The sequence below is a fragment of the Physeter macrocephalus genome, chromosome 2 (genome assembly GCF_002837175.3).
Source record: "Physeter macrocephalus isolate SW-GA chromosome 2, ASM283717v5, whole genome shotgun sequence".
Lineage (NCBI taxonomy): Eukaryota > Metazoa > Chordata > Mammalia > Artiodactyla > Physeteridae > Physeter > Physeter macrocephalus.
Window position 1 is genome coordinate 103,979,545 of NC_041215.1, and position 18,664 is coordinate 103,998,208.

The window sequence follows — 18,664 nt, forward strand, 5'->3', positions numbered from 1 at the left end:
GAAATGCCAGTTTAACTCTTTGGCAATTACTACACTACGGCTTTAACGGTTTTGTTCACTGCTGCATCCCAGCACCTAGAACTGTGCCCAGCACATACTTGGTACAAATAAATATTAGTTGAATATAATAATAATTCATTAAATCAATCTTAGACATATAATTATATCCCAAACCATAGCTTTAAAATAAAGTTTTTTATAAGATCATATGGAATCAAAATAGAAATACTGATTATTACTCATTAAAATGAGACCATTAGAATGCCTTTATTGAATATCACGCATTTTTCAAGAGTCAGTAGTATATAACTGAACTGAAAAATCAGCCAAACTCTTTTACAAAAATAAATCTTTGATTCTTAAAGTTCAAAGTAAAAAGCATCAGACACTATAAATTCTTTTGATCAACTGAAACTATTCCTCTGCTCCAGGAACTGCTCCAAAGAACAGAATTTTCTTGTTTGCAATTTTCAGCTGGCAGATGAGAAACGCATGAAGCTTTATCCAAATGGAAAACTCAGTCATTCTTGGTAAAGTAGAGGGAAAGAAAAAAAAACCTTTCAGCTCTTAGAATTTGTCACTGGGAAGAATATTAGGTGATGCAACTTATTTCTTTGAGCAGGAACAGGCACAGACCGACTGACTCCTAATTTTCACATTTAACTGCACTCTGATCACAATTATCCTTCCTCACCATTCTCCGGGTCTCCTACAGCACATATCTACCCACACACACAGTCACATCTGGGGATTTTCTAGGGATTTCTTGATGAGATTGCAGGATTCTCTCCCACCTATGAAATCAGCCAGACTTGTTCCGCCTAGGATTCATGGAGAGGTGAGGCAAAGGTAGCTTTTGTGACACTCCTTCTGGGTCAGTTTTCCCCTCACCCCGCTGCCTTCAAGTTACATGGGAAAGCGCATATTGCTGATGATTGCAGAGGCCCTCCTGGGAGGAAAAGCAGTGTTTACACAATTATTACTGAGCTGGATTCCAAACTCTTTATTGTTTTAGTTGCCTGTTTTAAATCACACAGAGATGATTAGGAAGTACTTTGGAAACCAACTGAAAAAGAAAAGTGACATGGACTATTGCAGTGGTTCCCAGACTCTGGGGTTTCGTGGACCAGTAATATGTCAAAAATAAGTTGGGAAACCAAGAGACAGTGGCCATTTTTATTGCCCAAGTAAGACATTAAAACAATAATACAGTGTCTTATTATCCACAGTCACTAGGTTTTCCTAAAAGGAGCAACACTAATAACAAAAAAGCAGGAAGTACGTAACATTGGAATAAAGGACTATTCTTCCCAAGAAAGGATGGCTGGTAGCCTTAAACAACAAAGAGAGAGAGAGAGAGAGAGAGAAAACATTGTCAGGGGCTCCCATGGTCATCCCAGATCTCCTCAGCCCCCTCTTATTTGTTCTTTACCAACACCACCCCTTCTGTGCTTGCCTTCTGACCACGTCCATCAGCAGCCTTCTTCAGAGGACTGCCCTTGGGCTTCTGGAGTTTCTTTGGGTTCATGTACAGAAAACCAGAAGCGCCTGGGCATGCCTGACTGCTGCTTGAGTGTGAAAGCCTAGATCCCTTCCTTAGAGGTGGACAACATCTGAGGGGTAATTTACATATGATCAGGCTGAGGCTGGGCTTGCCTCTGAAGTCATGGCCCTGCTTGGCTTCCCTCCCATCCCATCCTGCTTCCCCTGCTGCTTTCCTGCTTTCTCCTGGGAGCCATTCCTTAATATTTCACTTGCGTGTAAACCCTCAGGGTAGCTTCTGAGGAACTTGACACTTGGGTAAACATTTCTTCCCAGATCAGCGTCAGCGTGTTCATGGCCTTTGAGGGAACCTCCAGAGACCTGACTTGGATGAGAGGAACTGGGTTCAAGTCCAAGCTTCACCACCAACCAGATGTTTGCTCTCGGCTGAGTCCCCCAACCCTCAGCTTTTCCGGTTTCCACTCATGCTACATGATGGCTAGAGGGAGGATATGGAATGAGGGTGAAGTTGGGACCAATTCCACAAACGCAGGTAAGGAAAAAATGGTTTTTTTATCTCCTAGAGCTGATTCAGTCTCTCTTATAAGCCCCTGTCCCACTGTATAAGGAGACGACATGAAATTCCAGCCTAGTCAACACTGTCTCATCCAATCATTTAAATATTTAGACTCTTTAGATAAATCAATCTTTATCAGGCAAATGCTATTCTTTCAGATGTCCTACTCCTGGTCTGGGAGAACAGAAGGAGGGTGTGTTACCTCCGAGTGGCAGGAGAAAGGAGGACCTCAGAGCTGGGCGTCAAGGGCTCAGACCTGTCTGCCTGCTGCCTGGTCTCTTAGCCCTTGTCCACTGGCTGCGGGGCACCCAGCTGGCATTGGGTGTTGATCTAGGACTCAGGAATGGGCAGTGGCTGCCTTGGCTCAATCAGGGGATAACCCACTCCTCTGCTGTCTACACACCCCAACTATCTCCCTGGCATTGACATCCTGAAGTTTGGCTGTGGCTTCCATTCGATGGCCACCCTGGATGGCGCTCTGTATAGGTCACCATGTCCCTGCTGTGGTGACTCCCTCTGGCAGGTTGCCCAGCCAAACTCTCAGTCCCCAGGTGCTCTGACAGACCATGCAGACCACTGAGGTCTCTGCAACGCCGGACAAAGGCAGAGCAATGCTAGCACAGTCTTCCTCTCTGCCCAGCCACACTGTGCCATCACTTTACAGCGAGTACAAGGTACGTGCTGCAAGGGGGTATCCTCCTAGAGTCCCAAATAGGAATGGGGATAAATATCCCCTTCTTTGGGCTTTCCCCTGAACTTATGCAAAATGCCTCACCCTCTGGGATTTCTCTCTGAAAAGGAATGATCAGGACTCATGGTGGATGCTTCTTTTACTTCTGTCTTTCTCCTCCCCCCAACCCCCTAAGGACCAGAAGGATGAGCTATTTTTTTCCTTCTTCCAGTTTAGCAGAGTTTAAGCCCTATGTTCCATAAGGGGCCACCATGGGCAGTCACACAGAATGTGGCCTGTGCAAGAATGAGACAACGAGTAGGATTGGAAATCCAGGCTGTCCTCTGCTCACCCAGCAGGAGCCCTGGCACCGGGCTGTGTCTAGAGCAAGAAGGTCCTTTTTCTACTTTTCACAAAAGCACTGTAAGTGCTATCAGCAGCTCTGATCAGATCCATCTTTTCTGAAGGCATTACCCATCCCTTCCCTGGAGCTTCCCATGGCTGTCAGAGGACACAATTTACAAGTGAGAAAAATGACATGCACATTGCTTAATACTTTCAAATATGATCCGCATTCCAGATGCTGAAGCACTTTGCCATGAATCAACACTGTGCAAAGAGTGGGAGATGCAGGGGGATGGACCCGTCAAGAAAGGAAACTGGCATGAGCTTTAGGGAACAATGCAAGAAAGCAAGCAATTAGGCAGCAGCCATGCAGCATGGGCTTCTGTCCTGGGGGGCTTCAGGATGGACACAGGCCCATGAGATCAGAAGAGTCCAGGGAAGGCCAACACCCATGACTGGAACACTGGCAGGGGTGACCCTGCTGGTGTCTTAAACACGGCACAATCTGAGTTCTCTTTTCAGCAATCGTTATCAGTCTTGGGCTTTTCTCTATCATATCTATCTTTATTCAGTCCCTTAAAAAATGGAGACAAACTCAGCTCCCTAAGCTCTCTCTTCATAAACGTACCTAGAACAGGAAGGTTGCTGGGCTTCTGTCATGGGGAAAGCAAACACTTCCACAGATTTCAAGCTTGATTTGTTTTTCCTGGTCAGAAAAAGAAACTCAAACCTGATTATTAAATTAAAACTTTAAGTGGAGAAAACAATACCAAGCAACTGGGTGTTAAATCTCACCTCCTCAGTGTGACGCAGACCTGCCATTTACTTTGTCCTTCCCCTACCCCCGCCCCGCCACGGGGTGTCTCTAGAAACCTTGTTTGGCCAATGTTCATAGTATGGACATCTGAGCTGTTATGGCCAGGTCTCTTCCTTTTTCATCTCAGGTATATTCCTTGGGCTGTCAAGGGTCATGCCTTTAAGCACCGCCCTTATACACGTATTGTTGCCCAAAGATAATTTGTGTCAATCAGAGCAATCAGTTGACCAAGAGGTGAGTTCGTAATCTGCATAATGGTCCCCCAAAACCTCACAGACCAAGGAAATGTCAGGTCATGTATCTGAACAGGCTGCAAATTTAGGAGAGTCACAGAAATCTATGGATGATTTGTTCTTTAGTGTACTAAGGTCCTTATCTACTTTATTTCTATAAATAAATCTATTTATAAATCTATGTAATGTATATAAATATTATGGATTGTTTCTAATGAGGCGAGAGAGAGAATAAAGAATGTTTTGCTAATAAGGATGATAAAAATGTGTATTTATGGCTCTTCTCAGAATATGTTTTTGGGTGCTTTTCCTTTTTCTGTATCTATCAGAATACACGCACTATGGAAAAATAATGCACTACATAAATTCTAGTTATATTAGCATAAAAATGAAAAATAATCACAGGAAATGATTACAGTATAAGTATGCTTATAAATTCAATATTTTTCTTTGTAAAAGATGCAGTGTGTGATTTCTAGTGGAAAAAAAAGAGATGTTTACTTCATATCTGAATATAGACTTTTTTTAGTATAGAAATGGAAAAACTATCCAGGATGCTTAATGTGAGTTAATAAAATTACAGTTAGTCTGAACAACTCTCGCTGCTGCTTTGAAGCACTCACCAACATTTAACAGAAATGCCAAGCCTGGTGGACTATTAAATGAGAATAGTAATATTCATACTTGCCCTTGCCCATCCCACAGGGTTGTCCTGGGAGATAAAATGAGCCAGTAGTATGTACAACAGGGGTCCAACCTTGCACCAGCACAGAGGCTTTTTTTCCATTCTATCACACAGCCTCTGGTTGTCAATGCCTGACACCATCTGTATATAGGAGGAGGGGTCCAAGTGTCTTGGATCATTGAAAAGGATGAGCAAACACACAAGAGGGTTTGGATGGAGCTTGGCAAAGTCTCAGAGATGTGCCAGCTTTCTACTGATGGGCAAGCCAGGGCTACTGTGCAGGCAACTATGGATAAAAGAAACATACATCACACCTCAATGTTCAGAGAAGCATTATTTATAATAGCCAAGATATAGAAGCAACCTAAGTGTCCATCAAAAGGTGAACGGATAAAGAGGATGTGGGGACACACACACACACACACACAGACACACACATATACAGTGGACTATTACTCAGCCATAAAAAAGAATGAAATTCTGCCATTTGCAGCAACATGTACCATGGAGGGTTATTGTACTTAGTAAAATAAGTCAGACAGAGAAACACAAATACTTTATGTTATTATTTACATGTGAAATCTAAAAAGTAAAACAAATGAGTGAATATAACAAAACAGAAACAAACTCACAAATATACAGAACAAACTAGTGGTTACCAATGGGAAGAGGGAAGGGGGAGGGGTAAGATAGTGGTAGGGGATTAGCAGATACAAACTACTATGTATAAAATAGATAAGCAACAAGGATATATTGTATAACAGGGAAATGTAGCCATTATTTTGTAATAACTTTAAATGGAGTATAATCTATCAAAATATTGAATCACTATGTTGTACACCTGAAACTAATATAACATTGTAAGTCAACTATACTTCGATTAAAGAAGAAGAAGAAAAAAAGAAACATACCCAGGATCTTGAAGCGACAGCTAATATGGCTCTTATCCCTGGCTAACGTGAGGTGCTACCTCTAAGTTGACAATGAGAGAAAATAAAGATCAGCATTTTAAGATTTCATCTTGAAAAAGACTTAACATTTTTGTCCTCTCAACTTCTTCTTCTCCCCTACTTTACAGATAGTCTTCTTTCTTGGCCAGCCCAGGTTCCAGGTTCTAAGAGTCAGAATGGGGTACATGAACAGGAGAAAAATAGGACCAGGAATGTACGAGGAAGTGGGAGGAGACCAGGGTCATGGGGGCTGAGACACAGACAGAGAAGAGAGCTGGTGAGAAGGTGAGTAGTAAGTTAAAAGAATGAGAATCTCCTCATTTCTTGGTGTTTGAGAAAACTGGAGAGGAAGAAAGACCCTCAGGAAGGTTTCTAAAGGTTGTGAACCAGATCATAAAGTAAAACCATTCAATAACTGGATGATAAAAGTTCTTTGAAAAACACAAAGATGTGAATGGCTCTTTAATTACCTTTGGATGCTAGGCTGTGGGTTTTTTTGGATAATACACTAAGTAACATTGGGCCACGGGATGCTGTACTGTTTTTTTTTTTTGTTTGTTTGTTTGTTTGTTTGTTTTTGCGGTACGCGGGCCTCTCACTGTTGTGGCCCCTCCCGTTGCGGAGCACAGGCTCCGGACGCGCAGGCTCAGAGGCCATGGCTCACGGGCCCAGCCGCTCCGTGGCATGTGGGATCTTCCCGGACCGGGGCACGAACCCGTGTCCCCTGCATCGTCAGGCGGACTCTCAACCACTGCGCCCCCAGGGAAGCCGTGTAGTTTTTATTAAGTCACTCTGGCCATAGTATTATTTTTTTAATTTAGTTTTGCCAGCGTTGGGTCTTCGTTGCTGTGTGCAGGCTTTCTCTCGTTGCGGCGAGGGGGGGCTACTTTTCACCGCGGTGCGCGGGCTGCTCATTGCAGTGGCTTCTCTTTTTGCGGAGCCCGGGCTCTAGGCGCGCGGGCTTCAGTAGTTGTGGCGCCCGGCGCTTAGTTGCTCCGCGGCATGTGGGATCTTCCCGGACCAGGGCTCGAACCCGTGTCCCCTGCATCGGCAGGTGGATTCTCAACCACTGCGCCACCAGGAAAGCCCCATAGTATCTTTTGATGGCATATATATTGTCTGAATGATAACATATCACTGACAAAACTCAAATGAGAAATCTAGTGAGATTTTAGTAATGAGACCTACCTCACAGGCCTCAAAAATTCTCGAAATGACAACTAGAAACTCTTTCAGATCTCCACAAAGATACAGAAAGCAAAAGATTCTGTTTTACATGAAAGTGAGTGTTTCTCAGGATGCAATATGGTTTAGTAGAAATTAACATGTGAGTCATGTGTCTTATCATCTATTTCCAGTTACAAGCACAGATTTTTTTTGCTTTGGCGAAGTCATCCTCTCTGACTCTTTATAACACTCCCAAGGACGTAGTAAGAGAATAAATCAGATTATCATTTGTGTCTGTACCATTTGTGTCATACTGAACATTTCAACAAAATAAGCAATACTATCACAAGGCTGGTAGGTTAGTCAGGGTTCTAGGCACCCCATGGCCCAGTCAAGATGACACATAGAATTAACCACAGTTGGGTTTATAAAATTTTAAATAAAACGATAATTTTATTCGAAAGAGTGTAGTATGAGATGTGTCTCTGCCTGTTTGCCTGACAAGCATCCAGGAATTCATCTTCTGCGGCAATGCCCAACATTGAGGGATTCCCATCACAGCTGTTCTCCTACTTTGGGCATCTCTTCTGAAGGGCCCACCTTCCCACGAGTTGAAGTGAATGGATGGCAAATGCAGAATCAGCAGCAGGCTGAGAGCAGGGTGGGTAGGGGGCACGGTAAGAGCCTGTAGGGGCCCAGTGGGATGCCCGAAGAGGCTTCTACCTGAGTGCCTCGCTAGAGCACGTCCACAGAGACCACTTCTTCCCGCATGAAACGTCCCAGACCTCACACCTCCACACCAGAGGTTCAAGAGCTGGACAACATTTGTTGGACACACAGCTAAGGGAACAATGAGGTTGTTTGTTCAAAGACAAAGCAAAAGGGAGCTCATGGCTGGTTGGTGGCTGGGCTCACGGGTCAGCCCTGGAGAGCCGATTTCTCTGCATCGCTTGGTCCTTCACAGCTCATTTCATTTTGTTTTGCAGTCAGAAATACATTGCAGTCTAAAGCCATATCCGAGCCTCACCCTCCCTCTTACATCAGGGTGCACCAACTCTTCCCAAGGCTTAATCAGGCAATGGTGTGCCTTGCATCCAGATGAGGAATCCTTCCTGAATATGATTCTGCAGTAATAGCTTCTTTATAATAATGACTTTCAAGTAACTCATTACCTTCTCACCGGCCAAAAATATGCACTTCTCTGGGGCATATCTACAGGACAGTAAGTAAATACGGAAGGAAAAAATTGACTGCTTTACATGGAAATGTGCATTAATTTCTCTTCATGCAAACCAATTAGACAAACTGATAGTTCTACCCTGATTCCCCGATAGGTAAGAGTTCTTAGTTGGTTAATTCTCATAACAAACAAGACTCTGGCTTACTAACTTGTTGCTCAGTCCTCCAGCTGGGACTAATTTCTTTTCTTTTTCCGTAGCATTCGTCTACACATCTCTTCTGGGTTATGGGCCTTGTGGGATAATTACTGAAGGTAAACTTTTCAGTCTCATCTCATCTTTATGCCTTGCACAGTGCTCAGCACCCTACTTTGCTTCTGGTAAGTTCTTTATAAATATAAACAATATAATGAGAATGTGTATTTGCCATGCAAAAGCCAACCAACACTTACTAAGCAGCTACTAAGTAACCAGCACTGTGCTATCCCTCTGAAAGGACATGATCTCCAACAAGGAGGGATTTATTTAAACATTAGAGAAATGAGAGTTAATTATAACTGGGGCAACCAGATATTTTGCATAGAGGCCTTTAGTGAGCTACCTTCAGCTTCTGTTAGTATCTTCTCCAGCTTAGTGCAAAGACAAATACTAGAAATTGTTCAAAATAAGGGATACAATATTATGTAATACATGGTTTTTATAAATATCACTGCAGTGTACTGAGAAATATTGATTTATGTATAGGGAAGTAAGATAGTAAATATAACTTAACTAGCAAAATACTTCTGTTTTAGTAAAAACCGTATCTATTAAGTATGAGGGCTTTAAGCTGATTTTAAAGTTCATTTGTAAAAAAACAAGCAAGAATAGCAGGGGAAAATCTTTACAAAGGATCAATTGTAGGGGAGCTGTAGTTGAATCAGTTATTAAAATATGTTACCAAGCCTCTATAATTAAAATTGCGTGGTATTGGCACATGAAAAGAGGGAAAGACCCATGGAAAGGAATAGAAAATGCAGAAATAGACTCAATTGCATATGAGATTATAATGTATGATAAACTTGATGTCTTAAATCAGTGAGGGGAAAATGTATGTTTTAGTCAATGGTTAGGAATAATTGGAGAATTACAAGGAATAATGTAAAATTGGATCAATTCCTCATACCAAACACCAGGATAAATTTCAGATGGATAGGAGACTTAAGTGTAAAAAAAATAAAGAGAGTTCCCTGACAGTCCAGTGGTTAGGACTCGGCACTTTCACTGCCATGGCCCGGGTTCAGTCCCTAGTGGAACTAAGATCCTGCAAGCCGTGCCACACAGCCAAAATAAATAAATTTTTTAAAATGGTAAAAATTTTTTTTAAAAGTAAAGCCATATAATAACTAGAAGAAAACAACATAAGTGAATTTAAAATCTGGGAATGGGGAAAACTTTCTTAACTAGAACTCAAATATCCAGAGCAGTAGGGGAAAGATTGATGTATTTGACTATATAAAACAAAAATAACTTTTAAATGGCAAAAATACACTATAAGCAAAGTATGGAGACAAAGTTGGAAAAAAATTTGATATCACAAAGGGTTAACATCCCTACTACATTTGATGACATAAAGGAATCATTGTCAAATCTCTAGGTGCTTATGTTTTTGAAAAATAGTCTTTATTGTTTAGAGATACTTATTCAAATATTTATGGATAAATTATAGACTGTCTTGGATTTGCTTCAGAATAATCAAGAGGAAGGAGGAGAGGATAGATGAAATTAGCCTGGCCATGAATTGAAAATTGTTGAAGTTGGATGAAAAAATACATAACGGCTTATTCTACCATGATCTCTCCTTTTGTAGACATTTCCAATTTTCCATGCTTAAAAGATAAAATAGTTTCCAAAAAATACTTATCTAAAGCACACAGTTAGCTTCAAAACACTCTTATCAGAGTCATGCTCAATTACACGTGTGTAAACATGTATAGAGTAAAAGAACAGGGTCTCGCACATTTGGCCTAATAAATCCTTGTCTATTGTATTTTTAAAACAAAGGTCGTCACTTCCATCACTATGGCTAACTAGATGCTCTGAGGGACTCTCTTGCTGCTAAATCCTCTTGAAGGCACACTGAGACATGACTGGCTTCACAAGAGACAGGGGATATGTTCAGAGATCTTTCCCCCCCAAATCACCTGAGAGCAGACGTAGCAGGAGCTGGGGCAGCTGGAAGGGACAGGGTTACCAAGGCTGGTGGGACAATAGCATGGCCCACTGTGGCAAGAGTAAAAGGAACTTGAGACTCCTTGTGCTAGCCAAGACCCCCAGGGAGGCTGAAGTGGTCCCCTGCACAGAGCCCGAGGCTGCCAGCAGAAGCAAACCATATCTGGGGAAACACAGCCATGCCCATTTGTTTATATATTGCCTGTGGCTACTTTTTGCTACAAGAGCAACTTTCAATAGTTACAACAGAGACCTTTAAGCCCACAAAACCTTACACATTTGTCATCTGGCCCTTCAAGAGAAAGTTTCCCAAGCTGCTTTAGATCCTTAAAAGTGACATCAATCTCTACTACCACCCCCAGAGAAGCAGTTTCAGAGGCCTCCACTTTGCCTTCCCCACAGGCAAAAGATCCAATATGGGAAGTATTGTAATTGCCATGCACAGGAATTCTAACTATACATTCCGAGACCAAAGAAATGACTATGGACCAGGTGAGTCCATGAACCCAGGGGACCCGCTGTAAGTTGACTCTGGCTAGGGCTTCATTTATTACCTGGCCTTACTGTTCTCCACGCTAATAGGCCATGATGACACCTATCCAACAGTCCTAGGAATATTTGGGTACTGCCCTTTCCCAAATATACAGTTACCAGAGTAAATGGCCACAGGTCCCTGTGGGGAAGCTCTGGGCTAGTCATTACCACGTATATTCACCATGGCATACTTAGTTCCTCCTGGGGACCTGGTCTTCTCTTCACTTTCTAGGTTCTAAGTTTGAAAACTGGTGCACGTACAGAAATTAAGCAAAAGATTATGACTTTTTACAGGGGATACTACCCTTAGTCTTTTGTTCCTTTATCTTTTTTTTTTTTTCCTGACAGTGAAAACTGAGTAGTACCCTTGTCAGCTGCCCATCTATTTTGGGTCTAAGAATGCCATGTTCTATTACCCTTCTCTGTAAGTCTTTGTAGGGTAGTCTCCTTTGGCTGTCCCTCCAATCTAGTCAGTCATTACAATAATTGTGTGCATCTGGCTTCTTTTATGAGAGCCCTTCGTCAGCTACCAGGGAAGCCCTCTGTTTTCATACCAAGGTTTTCAAATTACTTCTTCATCACTTACAGCGTTTCATCATTTTTTTCTAGGGCATCAACAGTAGCAATAGCCATCCAATCTCATTGGCCTTAAAGTTACCATTTCCCCACATACTTCTCAGCTGCCTGTTATGTCACACCAGCTAATGTTCTACGCCCCACCAGTACACCATCCCGATTCACCTCTGGTGAGAATGTTAACCATGGCTTGCCACCTTGGGCCAGGTACTGTATTTACTCCTCCTACCTCAGTGATAGGGACCTCATTGCCAGTAAGTAGGTTATGATCCAGCTTCAAAATCTCATCTTATCACCCATTTTCTCCAACCACTCCTGGTACAACAGCTGTCTCAGATTGGGTTACCTTTGCAGGAGAAATGGGGGCTATATAGGAAAGGAACAAACAGATATATGGATATTATAGCTAGTGTTCCTGTTCTTGGGTGGGTGGCAGATTTCTGTTGTTTATTGTATTATCTGGTAATTTACATATATTTGCATACAACCTTTTGGGTATATCTAACAACATTTTTTAATGGTAAGAAGGCAAAAAATACATTGTTTATTAATTGTTTATACCATAATTAGAAAATTATGAAAAAACATTACTGTATTTAAAAATTTTCCTTTAGGCTTCCAAACACTTTAAAACAGTATATGTGTTATTCTGTTGTTGTTCAAAGTATATATGGTCTGTTGGAATTAACTAAGAATAGTGGTAGTTCATTATCTTTGTCACTTTTTAATGTAATTTTGGTAATTAATTTGAATAGAAAAATGACTCAACTTTTAATAATATAGTCTGCTTAGCTTTTAACTGATTAATGTTTTAAGTCTCCATGTTGAGGTACAGATAGAGATTGATATATCTCTATAAGAAGTCATGATCTTAACAGGATTCTGATATAACTCTCAATGTAATAAAGGATAGTTTCCTAGGCTAAGTTCTAATAAATTGTGCTGATCTTGCTTCACTAAGTTTCACCTATCTATAAACTTTTTTGCAATATTAATGTAATGATTCTCAATTCTTTCTTTTTTTCTTTCTTTCTTAAATATTGAAAAGATTTTGCATGGACCAAAGTTATCAACAAACTCTTGGATGACTGTCTTTTGTTTTTTAGGCAAGGGGGTAAATGATTATATCTATGTTTTGTAAAAATAACCTTTCTGTTCCATGGATAATAAATGGGAAAGAAGAGTGTAGGGAAGGAAGGAGAGAAGCCACGGAGAACTCTTACCAAAGTCAAAGTGAAAGCCAGTTGTGTCTAAATCAGACGGTGACAGTGATAATGGAACAAAGAAACCATTTGGATATATCCTGGGAAAGTACTTGGTGATCAATTTGATATAGAGATAAAGGACAAGGACTAGTCAAAGGTGACTCAAGCTTCTAGTCAGGTGGACTGGGTGGAAATAGTGCCATCAGCACAGTTTGGTAATCAATGATGAATTGATAGGTTTGGCAAGGAAAAGATTAACTTGAGTTTTAGCCATATTGATTGTGAGAAGTCTGTCAGGCATAGAGGAAGAGCCAACAGGAATTATCAAGCAAGGACATTTGCCAAAGGAATGTAAGATTTTTTAACCCTTTTAAAAATTTTCTCTGCCATTACCTGAGTTATTCCTTTCTTATTTCCCTAGAGGAAACCAGACAGATCTCTTAGACCTGTAGGAAGGAAGAATAGACAGCCATACAGATAGCCTGAGCTAGAAACAGCCCTAGGCCAATCCTAGTACCATGTGCAGGTCCATGGAGGTCTAATATGGGACTGAATTTTTTCCATACTATTTTAGACTTTATTCTTTTTAAAATCATAGTATAAAACACTTTCAAAATTATGAAAATTCCAAATGTTTATAAGTTTTATCACATAGCTCATACTAAAAACAAATGATTATGTACTGAAAACCACACAACCCATAATTTCCAGTTGGGCCGATACAGAAATAATCAACATATAACAACAGGCCTACCAGTTATCAATATACAACATCACACCAACCAGTCCTTTTATAAATGGGATGTATAAAGCATTAGCAGCAGGCCTACACTGGGATTTTTTTTTTTTTTTTTTTTAGTTGAGCTTAGCTTACCTTTAAATAGATTTGCATTGGGAGAAAGGTAAAACTTTCTCAAGTATAACACTACTTAACTCAACACAAGTCATTAGTGGTGGGAGGTTTCTCTGGAGAGACTTTTTATATTCCAGTAACACATTAAAAAAAAAGTTTAATACTAAGCTATTTCTCTGAAATTTTCATATTCTAGTAAAGTTTTAAATGTGTCTTTGGGTTTAATGAAAATGTCACTGAATGGTGTTGCCTCCTCAGAGCTGTTCTCACCTCTGGGATTAGTTTTTTTGTCATCTACTCTCAGGTGATGGTGTTTCACTTTGATAGCTATCCCTGCAATTTTGTTATGATACCACCAGATGGCGATAAAAATAATATTGTGACCAAAGGTGGGGGCTGCACCCCAAGGATGCAAGATGGGCAGGAAATTAATTGATTAAGAGACACATCCTCTCCACCAGTGATTTTAGCTTTTGTAGTCACCACAACACAAATACATTGTTGTGGGCAAGTCTTAAGTGAATGAATTTTTTCTTCTGGACCTTCAACTTTCTCATCTAACCTTTTACCACCCTAAGTACTTCTTCCATCTCCTGGCCCATCTATAAGTATCTGTCTCTGTTCCCTCAACAGCAACCACAATATCTGTCCATTTATTAGGTACCAGATTTCTCAAATATTATTTCCATTATTCCACATATCAATCTGTGAGGTAGGTATTGTTGTTACCCTTTCACTGAGGATAATAATGAGGGGAAACTGAGGATACAAGAGATTAAATAACTTGCCCAAGGTAGTCCAACCTACTGGAAATTTTATTAAAATTGGAAATTTTTTATTGAGGTATAATTGACATATCAGTTTCAGTTATATAACATAATTTGATTTGATATTTGTATATATTGCAAAATGATCACCATAATAAATCTAATTGACATCCATCACCATACATACTTAGAAAAATTTTTTCTTGTGATGAAAACTTTTAAGATCTATTCTCTCAGCAACTTCAAATATGCAGTACAGTGTTATTAACTATAGTCTCCATGCTGTACATTACATTCTCAGGATTTACTTTACTTTATAACTGGAAATTTGTATGTTTTGACCCCCTTTATCCATTTTGCCCACCTCCCCGCTCCCTACATCTAACAACCACCAGCCTGTTCTCAGAATATACCTATGAGCTCAGTGCCTTTTATATTTTTTATTTTGTTTTAGATTCCACATATAAGTGCAATCATACAGTATTTGTCTCTCTCTCTGTCTGACTTATTTCACTTAGCATAATGCCCTCAAGGTCCATCCATGTTGTCACAAATGACAGGATTTCATTGTTTTTACAGCTGAATATATTCCATTGTGTGTACATACCACATTTTCTTTATCCATTCATCCATCGATGGACATTTAGGTTGCTTCCATGTGTTGGTTATTGGAAATAATGCTGCAATGAACATGGGGGGGTGGGTGCATATATCTTTTCAAACAAAATTTCAAATTTTGTTTTCTTCAAATAAATATCCAGAAGTGTAATGCTGAGTCATATGATAGTTCTATTTTTAATGTTTTGAGAAACCTCTATACTCCAAGACATTGGAAGTTTTAAAACCAGGTCTAACTCTAAAAATTCAGCTATTGCAATATGCTGACCTCATATGTTATCTGCTTAGGATCTTCGAAGGTCTTTAGCTAAAGGGAATCTTTTTGAAAAAAATCAAATTCTTGATATGGAAGAGTTTAGGGGAACTAGAAGTTCTCAGAGGATGTAGGTTCTTTAGCTATTGGACCTATTAAACCCCCAGACAACATATTTGCCTACTTGATTCAATTCAACAGTGATCTGAGTCCTCTATGTGCTAGACATGGTGCTCATTGTTATAGGAGAAACAAAGATAAAATGAAACCAAGTTCTATCTCCCAAGAAGCTCATATTTCTCTCCATCATGGTCTATCAAACATCACTGGATGACATGCTATCGTAACAGAAGAATTAGGTTTAATGAAAGCAGCAGCAACCTAAGGTTTATCAGTTGTAGGCTAATACATAGCATAGGACTTGTTTGGACCTATTCCAAGTCTATACATTTAACATAGCATCAAGGACTGCCTTGAATGGCAGAAGAAGAGCATGAGTGAGAAGGAGGAACAGTTGGCAATCTCCTATTTATTTTTAAGACCATTAGAGTTTTATGGATCACTTATCTGTTGTAGTAGACATTTAAAAAATTTATCATCATCCCTTCCTTGAAGAATCTACCCCTTCCTTACACGGTGAGATCCCAATGGAGTTATTAATCTCAACACAGCCCTGTCTCCATTCCCCATAGGAATAAGTGCATGACTCCTCAGATCATCCAATCATGTCCCTTAAGGCATTGTGATTGGTCCAGGGATGTGCCTGTGCCCCAAGTAGAGCCTATCAGAATCCTCTTTTGGGGATTGATACATGGACAGCAGGAGAAGCTATTTTTTCCACTGTGATTTCTAACCACAGACTGAAATTGCCCACCATATGGAAAGAGTGTACAAGTGGCATAAAGCCAGGCAAAGACAAGCAGGGCGAAGACATGGAGAGAGTAACAGGACCCTGATGACATCATTTGAACTCTTGGATATATTTCTTAAACTTTCAGTTATAGGAAACAAACACACACAGACATAAGCAAAACATATTGTAGGTACTCATTTTCTCAGGGTTTTGTTTGTTTGATGTAACTGCAAGTTTAAGAAGCAGTATGAGAAGTTAGGTTGAAAGTGTAAGTAGTTAGATTGAGTATCTGTTTCTTGGACCCAAGAGTTCTGACTTTAAAAAGAAAAAAAAATCTATAATATCCTTAAACCCTGCAGTAAGTGGCGCTGCAGCCTTAAATCTCTGAGGGTAACGAGATGCAAAGGAGAGGGCCTGGTGCAGATGCCCTGCTCTTCATTTGCTGTGCCCAGAAGAACACCTCTCTTGGGTATGAGTTCACTGTGTTTCCCAGGTCTCTTCCAAAGAGATGTGGAGCAACCCCTGCCACTCTCCTTCAGTATCAAGGATGTTACTGAAAGCAGCATCTTGGAATCCTAAGCAACAAAGGCAGCCTTCACCTCCCTGTTAGCAATTTGAACAGTTTGCCCTCAGGTCTTGGGACTTGACCATTTTTCTTCGCTCTGACTCCCTGCAGATGCTGAGCAATGAATTGAGATCACTGATCTAAGGTTTCTACCTCCACAAAGAGAAATATTTCCTCATTCCTCTTTGTGATTAATAAATAGACTTCCAACTATGAATAATCTGAAAATAAGCATTTTACGGGCCCTCACTGACCATTGCTAAATTTGTAAGTCATTAATCAATTTCAGTTACCTGGCAAGATGGGAGGAGGAGTTCTGGAAATCATCGTCATGGCTGATAGGCAGTCTGTGGTGCCCTGGTCTGGAATTCAGCTACTGAAAACGCATGCAAAAAGTAGCTGAGGTTTCAGCCTCACAAGCTCTGATAATTTACCGCTAAAAATAAACATGTGCTCAAGAGACAAATACTATGTCAACACTCCCAGAAAGATTTTTCAGCATCTGCATACAGAAGCTGCCATCCAATACCCAGGGAAGCTGAGGGCACAGCGCACAAAGAATGCTTTATCTTTGGGGGGAGCCAGCATCTGCTGAGTTTGAAGGAAAGGCAGGACAAAGAGTTGCTTCTCTTGTTCAGGCAGGGAAATGAAACGTGATTCATTGTTCTGTCTTAAGCAGTCGCACGTTTACTGTTCCATAACCGTGCTAAATATTGTAGTTTGCCTTTCATTAGAAACATGTCCATCCTCAGCATTGGTGTCAGGCTGCAAAATACTTCTTGGAAGCAGAGTCATCAACACACCTCGTTCTCACTGAGTGTGCCATGTCCAGCACATTACCTGGCACTTAGTGTGTGCTTAATAATTTGTATTTTTTCCCCCCAGTTTTCCATGAACACTGTCTACTTTATGTAAATACGATTTGTGGAAATCAGAACCTCATAGGCTGCTAAATTAGGACACAAATACTGTAAAATCAAAGGACTCTTTACTGCAGGATGATTTTAAACTGAAAGTTGCCTCTTTTGGGGTGCTTTTAAAATGCACAGTGCATATACAACTTTTCAGTGATACTTTGAGGATGTAAGAAACAGGGCACACATTTGGGTGGGCCATTTTGCTTCCATTTGCATTTGTGAAGGAAGGGCTAGAAGGAAGAACTGACCAAAAGAACAGCTGTTTCTTGAAATAGGAAGTTGAAAACTTAAAAAGCTTTTAACTTAAAATTAGGTTTGGGGATTATCTGAGGTCTTCAAATAGTCATACAAATTGTATTCTTCATTATCACAGGTCATAGGAGAGAATGTGCAGTGCATAAGAATTTACTGCCCAGCGTTGTGACAGGAAAACCTCCAGAATCATCAATTCATAGATGTATGGGGTTTGAATATGAATTTTTGCCACAGATCACACACTCTTCGTGATGGGGAGTTCCTCTGGCTGAGCTGTGTGAGACACAGAGACCCCTGCCAACGTGAGGAGGGCTGGGGAGTCATATGTGGAAGGGAAAGAACCGTGTGCTACTTGATATCCTGCTTTCTTCACTTGTCTGGTAGTCTGGAAGCCTAAACTTGCCCCCCAAGGTAGATCAGCCTTCCCAGAATAGACTAGCCTCCCAGTTGAGCCCAGTTCCTTGCCAGACCACCCCTGCCCTAGGCCGTGGTTATTCACGTCTGTACTAGACATCATCGTAATGAAATCCTCACTCCAGACCTAGACTTGTGTCTCTATGGGTGTCTTTCTAAATTTAGCAGATGGTTTAGTCTCTTTTCTCTTGCTTTGAGTTTGTTTGTGATTCTATGATGTTATACTGTTACACATAACATTATTTCAGGAAGACTGAGGTTTTTCATCATTCCTGACGACCTGAGATCTGATTCTTACTTTCAGCAGTTACTGAGTAACTAATATTTCTGACTACCAGCTAACTCCTTCCCATTCTTGCTTCCCACATCAGAATTAATGAAAAACCATCACCTAATTCTAGTGTTCAGTAAGTCTCTCATGGGGACTAAATGTCAGAAGCCCAGAATTTTAGAAACAATCCTGACTAATTAAATCCATAGGCTTGAGCAAGTCCTGGAGTCTAGGACTCTTGTGATGGCTAATTTTATGTATCAACTTG

The 18,664-nt window shown here is 40.6% G+C and overlaps 1 long non-coding RNA gene across 1 annotated transcript; it reads right to left on the reverse strand.

Annotated features, from left to right (window-relative positions):
• Positions 1 to 477: 477 nt before the first annotated feature.
• On the reverse strand, positions 478 to 17,045 carry LOC129392662 (uncharacterized). Its single transcript, XR_008618940.1, has 3 exons — positions 16,833 to 17,045; positions 14,858 to 14,930; positions 478 to 526 (listed from the first exon to the last, which is right to left on the reverse strand). It is a non-coding gene; the product is annotated as an uncharacterized lncRNA (long non-coding RNA).
• Between the last annotated feature and the right edge of the window lie 1,619 nt (positions 17,046 to 18,664).